Source organism: Rhagoletis pomonella, unplaced genomic scaffold (assembly GCF_013731165.1).
Source record: "Rhagoletis pomonella isolate Grant_MI unplaced genomic scaffold, Rhpom_1.0 Rhpom_scaffold_00002, whole genome shotgun sequence".
NCBI classification, from domain to species: domain Eukaryota; kingdom Metazoa; phylum Arthropoda; class Insecta; order Diptera; family Tephritidae; genus Rhagoletis; species Rhagoletis pomonella.
Window position 1 is genome coordinate 104,896,801 of NW_023458556.1, and position 10,682 is coordinate 104,907,482.

Sequence of the window (10,682 nt, forward strand, 5' to 3'; positions counted from 1 at the left end):
GTCCCATAGAATTTGTTTTGATAACTTTTGATTTTGAAATTTTAGCAAAAGTCATTATAAACAATTTATGAGATTGAAAACGAAAAACGTGGAGCGCATGCAATACAAAGCATTAGATTTAATTGACAATATTCAAACTACATACATAACATAGACCTAAAATTTCTACAGCGAAAGTACAAATTTGAGATCGATTTTAAGCGGTCGTTATTAATATACCCACATACATACATATATTACTCTTCAATTTAAAATCAGGCCTATTACATGCGCCCCACGCTTTTCATTTTCAATCTCATAAATTGTTTATAATGACTTTTGCTAAAATTTCAAAATCAAAAGTTATCAAAAAAAGTTCTATGGGACTGAGAAATATTATTTTCTAATTTTAGTCCATTTATAAAAGCGTGGTACATTAAAAAGTTTTTTTTTAACTTATTTTATACTTTTTAGTCTTGTCTGTTTAAAATTTCGCAATAGATACTAAAATAATTTAACTTGCAGTGAAAAGAGAACAGAAGACTATGCAAGAAAAATGTTGTTTGCTCACATTTAGTATATGCCTACATATGTACATACATACATATAGCAGCAATTAATTTCATTTAAAGAAATGGCGTGTCGTCCATTTCCGCTGTAGTGCATATTTTTAACTTCTTCTGGCGAGGCGACATCTATCTCTAGAGTTTTTCTAACTGTATGTCTTTGATATGATACCTACGACGAGGTTAATATCTAGACTAGGTTTGCCAATATACCTTTGCTATATTTATAGTATGGTGGTCTGGACATACAACATTGCAAGTTGATAAAAGCGTTGTAAAAAGAGAACCATTTTGAGATATGAGTGTTTTTACTCTCTAGGAGATAATTTACATAATTCACATACGCGGTTTTGCATTATCTTGATACGCGGTTTTGAACATTAAACGACGAAATATTTATACATACATTTTCTTGTACTTTCATCTCCTTTTCGGCTTTATTTTTGAAATTTTTAATTCTAATTTTAAAATTCCATCCCTGGCACCATCCTTTTTGAAAATCTGTTAAGTTGTGTGTAAACACTTTATGGTTTTGGACTAATACGGGATTTTCCAGACTTCTTCAGGATTTTCAGAATTTTCGGGGCTACTTAAAGAATTTTAGTCTATTTCAGGATTTTTGGACTATTTCGGGATTTTCCGTGTTCTCGGGACTACTTCGGGACTTTTGGACTATTTCAGAATTTTTGGACTATTTCGGTATTTTCCGGACTACTTTGAGATTTTCGGGATCCTCGGGACTAATTGGGGATTTTCGAAACTTCTTTGAGATTATAGAAATCTTCGGGATTACTTCGGGATTTTTAGACTTTTTCGGGATTTTCGAGACTACTTTAGGATTTTCGGGATCCTCGTGATTTTCGAGACTATGGGATTTTTGAGACTTCTTCGGAAGAAGTCTCGAAAATCCCGCATAATTCCCGAAATAGTCCCAAAAATCCCGATATAGTCCCGAGAATCCCGAAGTAGTCTCGAAGATTCCCAAAATCGCGAATAGTCCCGAAAATCAATAAAAATATCGATAAATAAGTCGATAACCAAATCGATAAAAGTATCGATAACGAAATCAATAAAAATATCGATAGTAAAATCGATACCCAAATCGATAATAAAATCGATACCCAAATCGATAACACTACATAAGTCCCGAGAATACGGAAAATCCCAAAATAGTTCCCAGGTTGAGACTCTGTGTCTCTCTATACCATTTTCTTTACTTTTATCGGTATCCTCATCCTCATCTTCTTCTTAATATTTATTCTTGTTTTAACCTTTATGTTTATCATTTTCTTCATCTACATATTCCCCTTCACCTTTGCACTTTTATAAGTAAAATATTTAAATTTACCTAGATCTTCATTTTTGCATGTATCTTTACGCATCTTTGTTTTTGTTTTTATTTTTACCTTTGTCTTTATCCTTTTCTTTATCAATATAATAAAAAAGATTATTTTCAGTAAATCATATTATGAATCTGCACTAGGATGGCTCAAAAATGAAAGTGAAAAGTATAGTCGCAATGTTTACGCTCTCACCCCCTAGTATTGTTCTATACCGAAAATAAAATTATAGTTTGAAAAGGTTAAACCTCGGTATTATAATTTCCATTCGTTCAGGTATGTAAATTGAGAAAAGAAATCGCTGCATCTTTAAGGCGCATCAATATTACATAGTTACATCCCGAGCTAATAAAAGGGAGTTAAAAAATATACTCTTTTTACAAGCTTTTATTTAACTTGGTCACCCCGCGGAAATTTCCAATCGATTTTAAACTAACTTCCCGACAAGGTAGATACTTGAAATTTTCAGCACAGTTCCAATCACGATGACAATGCAATTTAAAATATAAATGAATTCTCTATATGGTCCAGAGGTCTTGATACAAAGGCGGTCAAAACATAGTAAAATGTATGGCTAACAGAGCGTAATTTGGCAAAGAACGTAAAACCACTATAAAATTGTTGCCAGCTGCCGGCGATAGTGAATAAGAAGTATAGTTGCAGGCGCTAGTAAGGAAATCAACTTCAACAGTTAGAGCGTTCCAGCACGTCTACGATTTGCAGGTTTTGCAGGATTTAGTCCAAAGTCGTTCCCGTACGCCAAAAATTCTATATCTGGGAACACTCTCGTGAGAGTAACTGAGCAACTGTTCCCAGAATGAAGTTTCAAGATTTAGTCCGGAGTTTTTCTTCTGGCAAATTCATGAAAAGTGTCAAACGATAGGTAGAGTTGCATTTGTGTACAAAAACAGAACGCGGTGAAAGCAAATAACCTTACATTTGTTAAAAAATGGAAGTAAATAATGAAATATTCGAATATGTATGCAATTATTATTAATTGTATAGATTTTAATAGTTATTTAGTGATCTTTCAGCCAAATCAATCTTGTACTAATGACAAGTAAACAAACCAAATGACGTTTTTGCTGGAAAAAGTGCGTTTTGCGTTCCCGTACATTTCGGCATCTGTTCTCCTGTTACTCTCACTTGAGAGAGTAAAATCGTAGTTTGACATTTCCACAGGTTTTAGTCCAAAGAGTACTGGAACAAACTAAGTGTTAAATTGCCAAAATGTTAAGTTTTAAGCACTTCTGTTAAGAATTACATTATTTGGTTTCCTCACACAGGGAGTTATGGAAATACAGAGATACAATAAAAGCCACGCCATATGCATGCATCTTAAAAGTGTACATACATAAGTACTTCTACTATCGCGCAGGCGAAAAAATTTCAGTTAGTACGATCAGGGTTGCCAACTATACTTAGCTATGAAGTGCCATATTGAGGATAAAACAGTGCCAAAATGTGCCAAATAGAAAAATAAAAGTGCCAAAAAAACTGTCATTATTTTTAGTTCTTCTCATTAAGCATTAAAATTACAAACACATTCCTAAAACCAAAGTCCAATGCAAAGTATGATAAACCTGTTGTATACACTATAGATTTTAGAAAATTTTAGTTGACAAAAACAAGTACACGCAAAGGATTTCACAAAATTTAATTGAAGTATTATTATTTTTCAAAAGTGCCAAATTGGAAAATTGAGTGCCAAATTGAAAAATAAGTGCTATTTGAAGTAAAATAGGACCAAAAATGGTACGGTTTGAGCCAAGTTGGCAGCCCTGTGTACGATGTGTTTCTTCTGAATACTGTTAAGGCGATGTGGATAATGCTGCATAGTCGTGTGCCATGGGATGGTAAAGGTAAACGGAAAATAATTCTCTATAATTAACATACCGAAGTGATCAAAAGGCTTAGGCCCAATTTCAGATGGCCTACTTAAGTAGAGATTGTTGATTAAATTTCACTATTCATTTTCAGATCATACATTTAATCTGAACTTAAATGGCCAATATTGGCAGAAACACACGGAGGTTTGGCATTGCCTGCTGAGAGGCGACCGCTATTAGAAAAACACTATTGTAGTTTAGAAAATATAAATTTTTCAAACTTTTGGATTCTAGGCTAATTGACCTAATATGGTTGAGTGCAAGAAAAAGCTTTCTTCACATTACAGCCCGATGTTTCGCTAACTTTCTTAGCTTCCTCAGAGACGATTTCTTTATTAAAAACATCAACAAAAGAAACAAGAAAAATTAAAATAAACAAAACGTATTAAAACATTGACATTATATGGTAACATTTCACAAACTATAATCAAAGCACAAGATTTGACAAATTCGAAATTTACATACATGTACATAAACACTTATTAACTATTATCACGATACATATATCTGGTCACACTAAACTTAAGAGCTAGTTGCTTTGATACCATCCTGGTGTGGTACACTCGTCATACTGATTGCCTGTTACAAACATAATTGGTACGCCGCCGCAATACCGTCAGTGTCTTCTTTCTTGTTCATAGTTTTGTCTCTGTTTTGTAAAATTGGCAGGCTTTCTAGCGTTAGTCTGATTTCTCTCTTTTTTCTTTATCTAATATCTTTACTTTGCCTAGATCAGCTGTGTGTCCACTTGTCAATATGTGCTGCGCTAACGCAGTGTTGTTTTTGTTCTTACGGATGTCCGCTTCGTGCTCCCTTACGCGAACTCTTAACGCCCTTTTCGTCGTTCCGATGTAGATTCTATTGAAAACTTCGTTTTCGCTTCCCTTGCATGCTATTTCGTACACTACGTTGTGTTGTTGGTGCGGCTCTACTGGTGTTTTTGTCTTGGTAAATATTGATGACAATGTGCAGTTTGCTTTGTAAGCTAGTGTTGTGTTTTGGTTATTTATATACTTCTTATGGTCAAATTTTTCGCTTAATTTAGGCACATATGTGACGCTGTAGTCTCGTTTCGTCTCCTCTGTTGTTTTTGTTGTTCATATATTTTTGTGCTTGTTGTTGATTTCATTGGTTTTTTGCTCAATTAGGCTTTTTATTATGTGCGCCGGGTAATTATTGCTCTTGAGGATTTGGTTTATTTTCTTAATATTTTGTTCTCGAAACTGTTGATGACTTATTGTCAAGATTTTGTGGATCAGGTTTGAGCGTTGTTTTTCCTCTGAAGCGTCTGTGTTGGGTCGGTTCTTATTAATTTATATGTATTTTTGTCCTCGAGTAATTTAATCGACATTGACATTAAATTTATAACAAAATACGTAGATGATATTTTTGCAATAGTTAGACGAAACGATGTGGATATTATATTAAATACATTCAACAAGTACCATCATAAACTGCAGTTTACTGTAGAAAAGGAAACCAACTTCCGCATACCATTTTTAGACGTAATGGTCTACAAGAAAGATAGCAAATTAATACTTGACTGGTACTCAAAACCTACATCCACAGGACGATTGAGCAATTATTTATCCTCACAACCATCCAAATATAAAATCAACACAGCCAAAAACCTGATCCACAAAATCTTGACAATAAGTCATCAACAATTTCGAGAACAAAATATTAAGAAAATAAACCAAATCCTCAAGAGCAGACATGGGCACTTTTGCCCGTAAGGGCAAGCAAGCCCATTTCGCGGGCTAGATCAGGGGAAAATCATGGGCAAACGGAAAGGGGGCAACAAATCTTACTAATACACGTATAGCAATGAGAGCCACTGCACACGCATTCTGGAGTAAAAAGGCTCACTCTCCCAAACGTACGCCACATACACTCCTCGTCATTTGAATAGCTCAACTTTTTAATCTTTAGTATTTACACTTTTAATTTTGTTTCTTTAATATTCATTACATCCGATTTAAAAAGTTTATACAGAGTTAAAAAAATGTCAACAAAGGGGTACAATATAGTGCAAGTTTCAAGTGTCTGTAAAATAGCGGTGATTTTTGACAATTTTTTTGGTGAAAGTGCTGCGCATTTTCTCTCATACAAAGTATGCTCGACAAAACTTTTATATGGAATAAAATGCGCAGCACTGTCAATAAAAAATAAATGAATTTGAAAAATCGGGGCTGTTTTAGAGTCACTTCAAACTTGCACTTAATTACACTATAATTGAATGGGCTACAAAACTGCATATCAGAAATTTTTCTAAAAATATTATTATTCACTGCAGGTCATTGGATGGCACACTCCTATGTTGACCCTTTTTAAGAACTGTTTCCAGCTCTCGAGAAAAACGAAAAAATCATATAAAATGCTGCCCAAGAAATGGAAAATAAACTTTCTTTTAAGTTTTAGTTTGTAAAAAATTTTAAAATTGCATTTACCCGTAGAATATGCTATATCGTCACTAGACACGAATAAAGGGGCGAGCTCAAAAGTTGACGGCGAAAAAAGACGCATAAAAAAATTTCAGCGTCAAATACTCTTAACATACTTCGCCAAAGTTTTTTATAAGCATCTTTTTTCGCAAAATTTTTTTAAACGCTTTTTTTCACCGTCAAAACACCAGCGCGCCTTTATTCGTATGTAGTGACGATATTTTTACAAAAAAATTATATTAAATAAACAAACGGAAAACTGTAAATACTAAGAATTGAAAGGGTGTGCAATTCAAATGACGAGGAGTGTATATGAGCAGATGTGATCACTACCACAAGTAAACGCGAGCTGAAAGCGTGATTGGGTTAGTGTGCCAATTACGTTTGAATGAATTTGCGTTCGCTTTGTTACGCTCTCGCATGTATTTGCATGTGATGCTTACGCTCTTTAAGCAGGCGCTCACTCTCTGTCCATGCTTGTATATGAGCAAATTTGACATCGATATAACTGTTGCCAACTTTGTGCCTTTCGCAAGAAATTAAGTGCGTTTAGGGAATTAAAAGGCGAAAATTGTTTAGTTTAGCGCTTGTTTTGTTCTTTGGTGCCCTTTTCAAGGCAATTTTATAATAAAAACGTGATTCTATGCTGACATTGTATTTGACTTACACATTTGTTAGTGTTTGGCCGAGCTTCTCCTCTGGATAATATGCTCCAAGATAATCCAAACGCAATATTTTCACACAGTCTCTATCACGGAATCCATAGAATATTCTGCTAATTAGCTGGGTGTGCGGATTTGTACAAAAGTAAGCAATTGCATGAAAATAAAGCCTCTAGAAAAACCAAGTTTTGGAAATTGTTTTACGAATAAAAAAACATTTTGCAAATTAAATTTATTAAATTGATTAACTGCGCATAGTTGGAAATATTTACAAGTTTCATTGTGTGATTACTTAAAAAATTTGAACATACAGCTTTATAAGCGAAAATACCTTTAAACACAGCAACACAAAATTGGTGTTTTTTTTTGGGGGAAAATTGCACTATTTTCAGTATTTTGGGGCTTTTTTAAATAAAAAACTTGGCGATCAGGGCTGCCAACTTGACTCAAACCGTGACATTTTTGGCACTATTTTACTTGAAATGGCACTGAATTTTTCAATTTTGCACAAAGTGCCAAAATGGCACTTTTGAAAAAAAGCCAAATTTAAATACATTTTTGTGAAATCCTTTGCGTGTACTTCTTTTTCTCAACTAAAATTTTCTAATTTCTATAGTGTATACAACTGGTTTATCTTACTTTGACATTGGGCTTTTGTTTTAATTTGTCTAATTTTAATGCTAATGGGAAGAACTAAAGAGAATGACACCTTTTTTGGCACTTTTAATTTTCTATTTGGCACGTTTTAGCACTTTTTTATCCTCAATATGGCACTTCATAGCTATGTATGTTTGGCAGCCCTGTTGACAAATTTGATCACTAGCTGACCTTCACCGAGCGCTCTTTGCTGGGTTCGGACTACAAAAATGGAAGTAAATATCAAGTATTCGTAGTAGATGTGCATTTCTTATCTTTATAAAAAACAATTCATTTCTCCTCGTATCCTTGTACAAATAACGAGCTAAAGCGGCCTTATAAGGGTCGATATCTGTAGACTGGAAAATCGACCAGCTAGTGGTTGAGATGTCATTTACACGGGTCGATTTTGGTTGAACGACAAAAATCTACTAGAAAATCGACCCGTGTAAAGGCGCCTTAATCCAGCGAGCAATTATCATTAAAGTTAAAATGCCTTGGTTAGAATTAATAAAAAGTTATTTCATTCTTTCTTTACCGGGACAATTGTTACATCGGTGGGCAACGACGCAATTACAGAACTTTAGACAGAGCAATAGTTTTCGATCGGGTTCAGATCGGGCGATTGTGAGGGCCTATTCACGAATTCAAGTGTATTTGCAAAGTTGCTGTAGCTCACCAATGTAACAATCGTGTCGATAAAAAGGTAAAATATAACTTTTAGTTTGCTATTAAAAACCCCACCTCCTTTCTATTTGAAGAGTAAATTTGTTGATGCAACAAAACGGAGCAGATTTTCAGTTGAGCGAATTTTTTCGACAAAACGGAACAAATCTACTCCTATCGGAGCAAAGTCCGAACGATGGCTTATTGTGTATATGAGGAAAATGTATGCTCTTTGTTTGGTACACAAAGTCAGTATTACCGCAGCCGTACTGCGATGAACATGATTTCGGTGGGATATAAATAATTTTTTTCGCAACTTTTCATACCCTTCCTCCCGTAAACTGTTTTTCCCTTTCTTCAGCCCGCGCTCGCACTTTCGCTACTGCGCGGGCAAAAAAGTGCCCATGTCTGCTCAAGAGCAATAATTACCCGGCGCACATAATAAAAAGCCCAATTGAGCAAAAAACCAATGAAATCAACAACAAGCACAAAAATATATTAACAACAAAAACAACAGAGGAGACGAAACGATACTACAGCGTCACATATGTGCCTAAATTAAGAGAAAAATTTGACCATAAGAAGTATATAAATAACCAAAAAACAACACTAGCTTACAAATCAAACTGCACATTGTCATCAATATTTACCAAGACAAAAACACCAGTAGAGCCGCACCAACAACACAACGTAGTGTACGAAATAGCATGCAAGGGAAGCGAAAACTAAGTTTGCAATAGAATCTACATCGGAACTACGAAAAGGGCGTTAGGAGTTCGCGTAAGGGAGCACGAAGCGGACATCCGAAAGAACAAAAACAACACTGCGTTAGCGCAGCACATATTGACAAGTGGACACACAGTTGATCTAGGCAAAGTAAAAATATTAGATAAAGAAAGAGAGAAAACCAGACTAACGCTGGAAAGCCTGCGAATTTTACAAAACAGAGACAAAACTATGAACAAGAAAGAAGACACAGAGGATATTGCGGCGGCGCACAGTGGTTTCTGGGCGGAAAAAATTCCAAATGATGAAAATTAACAAAAATATTTTTAAAAAATTTTTCTGAATAGCTAATTGAATGAGGTTTCTGAAAAAATGAAATTCATTTATTTATTTATGTGCTGCGCAAAGTTGTACTATTGCTGGCAGCAGGTTTTTCTGAATATTTTTTATAAAAGTTTGATTAATAAGTTCCTTAGCTGGATGAACAATATTTAAAATCTTTTATGATTTTTATATTAGGTATGGATAGTACCTTAGATAGAATATAAAATATCGTTCCTCCAGTTATCATGGTCTTAATAGAACATAAATCAGTTAATCGAAAGAAAATATGTATACGAGTATGCGATTAGGAGCTCCACTCTTCTCCAAGCTGAGTACTACATTTTAGTATTAAGTACATTCTGCGCGATCAGATAGATGTAAAATCAGCTGCCACCAGCTGCCACCTTGGCCATTTGAGGTCTTCAAATGTCCATATTAGCTCAAAATCTTGATGAAATCAATTGTGTTATCTACTGTGTAAAAGCACTTGTTGATGAAATACAAATACTGGTCGAAGTAGCATTTGGAATAATAATAAAATGTTTTTGATAATAAAGTCAATGAGTTTAAATAAATGTCATTAAAAAGTGTAGCCACCGGCGAATCGCACCGTTACCTTGGAGAGTTCGACAAATATAATTTAGTTATCTTTATAAAAAAATCTTTATAAAATTAAACACAAAAACAAAAATATATTAGAAGTGTTAATTAACGCAATATTTACTAAAACCATTTGAAATTAAACTTAATTTTTGAAATTATGTTTTTCTTCAAACTTTTCTACTGTGACTAGATTTAGTAGATAAGTTAAAACATAAAAAACAATAATGCGATTGAGTTTTATTTATTTTTAGCAATTAAACGACCTTTGGGTCACTTCAACCCTGACAAATAAGCAATTAGAAGGGTTAAAAATTTATTTCTACGAGTTTGAAATCCGTTTTTATACCCATTCATAATAGAAAAAGGACAAGTTTTTGTTAAATATTATTTTTAATTCCGTAGTTGCGGAAACGTATTCGTAGGTAAAAATGGGTTAAAAAATCAAAAGTTTGATACAATACATACCATTCTATATAAAACTACCTAAAAATGATCGTAGGTTAACAAAATTCTTAGAAGTTTAAAACCTTTTTTTCTTAAAAAGTTTGAAAAGCTATTTTTTTAAACTATTTAGAATTTTCTTAGACATTTTATGAATTTTCAGTGTACCAATCAGCTTAATCGGACTATCCGTTGCAAGATATTGAATTTTTTCCGCTTTTCGTCGATTTGGAACCACTGTGCGGCGTACCAATTATGTTTGTAACAGGCAACCAGTATGACGAGTGTACCACACCAGGATGGTGTCAAAGCAACTAGCTCTTAAGTTTAGTGTGACCAGATATATGTATCGTGATAATAGTTAATAAGTGTTTATGTACATGTATGTAAACTTCGAATTTGTCAA